The 4,861-nt window shown below is 35.4% G+C and overlaps 1 pseudogene; it reads right to left on the reverse strand.

The window, feature by feature from the left end:
- Positions 1-2,591: 2,591 nt before the first annotated feature.
- On the reverse strand, positions 2,592-3,724 carry LOC109863347 (annotated as a pseudogene).
- Between the last annotated feature and the right edge of the window lie 1,137 nt (positions 3,725-4,861).

Consider the following 4,861-nt stretch of genomic DNA (forward strand, 5'->3'; position numbering starts at 1 on the left):
TAAGCGCCTACGCGTGCGCTACGCCGCTTAATGAGCTGCTCTCCCTAAAATAGTGGAAGACGCGAGCCCATCGCCTCTCGTGCCGGCCAAAATTATGACCTTGTGACGGACGCGAAAAGTGTCACGTCACAATATATATATATATCATTTATATCATTGTGATGATTTTTATTGTGTGCTTCACATCTTTCTTATCCTTCGTTATTAAATTTTTTTATATATATGTATATATATATATATACAAATACATATATAGATGTGGGAATCGCATTCCCACATATATATACATATATGTGGGAATTGCATTCCCCGCCGGTGACGGCGGGTCTGTGTTTACTAGAAGATAAGGCGCGCGCGGCGAGTAACCAAAGAGCTTAATGGAAAAAGAGCGCATCGAGAGTCAGTCTCTGCTAAAGATCGTAGCGTGTCAGATTGAAAGATATTCCATTTGTTTTTGCATCCTGTACTTTGCACAAGAGAGAATTAAAACCAACATTAAGAAAAGAAGTCGTTTCTTGTCCGATTCCATTACTCTGATTCCCACAGAGCTTTTTATGGGGGCCCCTCCGGGATCAGCGGAACGGCGGCTAGCAGTAAAAGTCGTGCAGTTGTACAAGTCGTGCAGTTGTAAATGTCGTGCAGTTGTGAAAGTTGTGCAGTTGTAAAAGTCGCGCAGGTGTGAAAATTGTGCAGTTGTGAAAGTTGTGCAGTAGTAAAATAAGAGTGAATGATGGAAGCAAAAATCTCAAGCTACAAATCACAGAATGACAATGAAATTGGCGGGAAAGATGGCTCGACAAGAATAACGACACGAAAAGAAGCAAAACAAGGGCAGGTAGTGGAAGAAGTCGCTACACGCATTAAAGGAATGAGGATAGTAGACCTCAAGGACGAACTACGCAAGCTGGGACTCGCAACCACCGGCAATAAAATCAAGCTAACAAGAAGATTGCAAGATGCTCGCGACCGGGGCGCCATGAGTAAAGATGTCGTAAGTGAAAAAGAAGTGACAGACGATGAAAGCGAATCAGACAGTGAGGGTACAACCAACGACAAAATTGAAGACAAACAGAAAAAGCAAGATGGAAGAAGAAGCACAGCCAATGCGAGACGGCGAAGAGGCGACATCCAATCAGATGCTGCGAATGAACGCAACGCGCGAGTGCAGCGGCAGAGGACAGCGGCGCAACTCCATAGGCCGCGCCGTTGCAGTGACGACATTCCCATTGGACAAGGAGGCGATGCAGCGCCGCGAGCTATCGAACGCGCTATCGACGACGATCGAGAATCGCAGCGGAGTAGCTTTACGATAAAAGATGTCGAGGGTAGTTTGTCGTACTTCAGTGGTGATGATAAGTTACCGATCGAGAACTGGATCACAGAGTTCGAAGATATGAGCACCTTGCTGAGTTGGAATGACCTACAGAAGTTGATCTATGGCAAACGGATGCTGAAGGGATCGGCAAAGCGTTTTGTGTCATTCGAGAGAGGGATTACTTCCTGGAATACTTTCATGCGTCAGTTAAGAAGGGAATTTAAGGTTAAAGTGAACAGTGCCGTGATACATAGTCAATTGTACAAGCAAAAACGACAACCGTCGGAAAGTAGCCGGCAGTACATCTACGCTATGCAAGAGATTGCAGAGCAAGGTTATATCTAAGAAGATGCACTTATTCAATATATAATCAATGGCATACCAGATGAAGACTGTAATAAGATGGTGCTGTATGGTGCGACCACGATACGAGAATTGAAGAAACGTTTCGAAGTATATGATCGTGTGAGACAAAGGAGACAGCAAAAGAAAGCGGCTGTCAGAAAAGATGGCGGAAAGGAAGCAACGAAGATACGAGTACATGGTTCTGGTCTTCATTCCATAATTCGACCAGGTCAATTTATTCAGATTATTATTTGATTTAATCGGCCTGGGATAAAATTTACTTTGATTCTTAGGGATGGAACAGTTCATGAGTAAATTACATCTGTAGATGTGGTTAATATTTAAATAAGGTATTTAAAAAAATAATGCAGCGGTTGTCAACATCTAATAGGCGAAAAGAGAAATTGTTTTTGTTTGATATAAACGAATCAAATTCTAGGTTTATAATATCAGAATATTTGTATGATCAGAATCATTGGTCACCTAGAACTTTAAGGGTTATGTTGTTTATTAATATTTCATCTGTAAAATATAAAGTTTTAATGAATGAAATAACAATAAAAATTAGTGTAATTATAAGGACAATATAGTTTATAAAATTTCAATAATGTTTCCTTCTAGAAGAAATTGATTAGAAAGATTATTGTATCAGAATGATAATATAATTAAAAACCTTAATGTTGTAATAAAATTTAAACCTATTATTGTGAAGTCATAGAAAAAGATTATTATATCGTAGATATGAGTAGTAGAATTTTGAAGACCTATGATTCGTGTATTAAATTTTAATAAAAATATAGATTTTATATATGGTATTTAACACCCTGGCACTTATTCTGCTATATTAAATTAATTTGTTGAAGAAATTCATTGTACCTTTGAAACATAAAAAATAGGATAGCAGTCATTTAATAAATAAATTTTGGTGAAATATATAAATAATTTTTTGTTTGGATGCTAAAGATTCTCAAATGCAAACAAGTAAAATTAGTCTTATAATTGAAATAAGTGAACCTATTGATGAAATAATAATTCATGAAATAAATGTGTCATGGTAATCTCTGTATCGGCAAGATATCCCTCTAAGTCCTAAGAAATGTTGAAAAAAAGAGGTTATATTAACACCAGTAAATATTTCTAAAAATTAAATATTTAATAAAAAATTATTCAGAGCGTAACCAGTAATAAGAGGGAATCAGTGAATGAATCCTGCAATAATTGAAAATTACAGCTTCTATCGATAGGATATAATGGAAACGGGTTACAACGTAGTATGTGTCATGTAATACAATATCAATTTACTTTAATAGTATAATACCATATAATCCTTCTATGGTAAATATAAATACAAATCCCAAAGATCATAAAAGAGTGAAATTTATTTATTTTATTTTTGTGCAAGGTATTCATCTAAAGTCTTTAATTCTTGTAGAAACAGCAATGATCATTGTTGCTGAGGGAAAATAAGATCGTCAACATCTATTCCTATTGTAAATATATGATGGGCTTATACAATAAATCCTGGGAATTTGTTTGCTATTATTGCATAAATAATTCCTAAGAATCCAAATGTTTCTTTTTTACTTTTTTCACTTATAATAATATGAGAGATTATTCCAAATCCTAGTAAGATTAAAATATAAACTTCTGGATGTCCAAAAAATCAGAATAAGTGTTGGTATAGAATTGCATCTTCTCCTCATGAGAGGTATTTAAGTATTGATCTTTTGAAAGCATAGTTATTGCACCAGCTAGCACAGGTAGTGATAAAACAAGGAGAATAGCTGTAATTAAGATAAATCAGACTATTAAAAAAGTTTTGTCTATGGAAAAATTTTTATGAGTTATATTAATAATTGTAGAGATGAAGTTAATAGCTTCTATAATTGAAAAAATTTCTGCACTATGTAGAAAAAAAATTGCTAAATCTACTGACGCATCTCTGTGGAAAATATTTGAGGATAGAGGAGGATATACTGTTCAACCAGTTCCAACANCGGAACTAATAAATCTTCTTAAAGTAAGGAGTATACTAGACGAGGGTAGAAGTCAGAATCTTATGTTTTTTAAACAATTAGTTATTTCAACAAAAGAATATTTTAAGGCTCCGAAGTTTTCAAACTAATATATATATTCAGTCATGAGAGCCGTTTGCTAGATGTTGTGCGGAAATTATACGTGTATATACACGTGTATACACGTATATATGTATATATATACATATATACGTGTTCACGTGTAAATTTTTACACGTGAAATTCGAATTGTAATAACAATTCTAAAATTCATATAGGATGCTATACTTGCATCTTGTATATGAGAAATCCCAACTACCCCCCTAATTGAAGTTAAATTTATATTGCAAAAAAACGTCCTCGGCCAGAAGTCGAACCTGAAATCTCCGGCTTTTCGTGCCGTCGCCTTTCCTATTCGGTCACCGTGGCACTTGGAGTTTTTCTTGCAATATTCATACATGTATATTTGAACAACGTCATCTTCCTCCAGCGTTATTTAAACAATAAAAGAATCTTTTAAATGTGTAAATTTCTAACTGTTAAACGTGTAAATTTTTACACGTGAACACGTATATAGGTATATATATACACGTATAATTTCCGCACAACACCTAGCAAACGGCTCTCATGACCAAATATATATTTATTTGTTTGGAAACTTTGGAGACTAAAAAGATTTATTACTTGTTTAAATCACGTTAGAGGAATATGGCGTTGTTCGAATATATATGTATAAATATTGCAAAAAAAACTCGAAGTGCTTCGGTGGCCGAATAGGAAAGGCGACGGCACGGAAAGTTGGAGATTCCAGGTTCGACTCCTGGCCGAGGAATTGTTTTCGCAATATAAATTTAATTTCAATTAGGATGGTATTTGGTATTTCTCATATACGAGATCCAAGTATACAGGGTGTCCATAAAGTCTGGAAACACCTTTATATTTTGGAAACGGTTCAAAATTATGAAAAATCGCGAAATACGTATTTAATCGTTTTGAGGGGCTACTCTTTTAAAGGGGTTGCGGATGTTTCCACCTCTTAGGGGGACCTTCCAGGGGGCCCCCCTCAAAATTTTTAAATAGAACCCCGCATATTGTAGTATATCAATTGAAAGGGTATAAAAAAAGAAATCTTTTGGTTCAAATCAGAAGTTGATACAGTGAGCCGTTTAGGAGTTAATTACAAGCA

This window comes from Pseudomyrmex gracilis, unplaced genomic scaffold (assembly GCF_002006095.1).
Source record: "Pseudomyrmex gracilis isolate BER0280 unplaced genomic scaffold, ASM200609v1 scaffold_4324, whole genome shotgun sequence".
In the NCBI taxonomy this organism is placed as follows: domain Eukaryota; kingdom Metazoa; phylum Arthropoda; class Insecta; order Hymenoptera; family Formicidae; genus Pseudomyrmex; species Pseudomyrmex gracilis.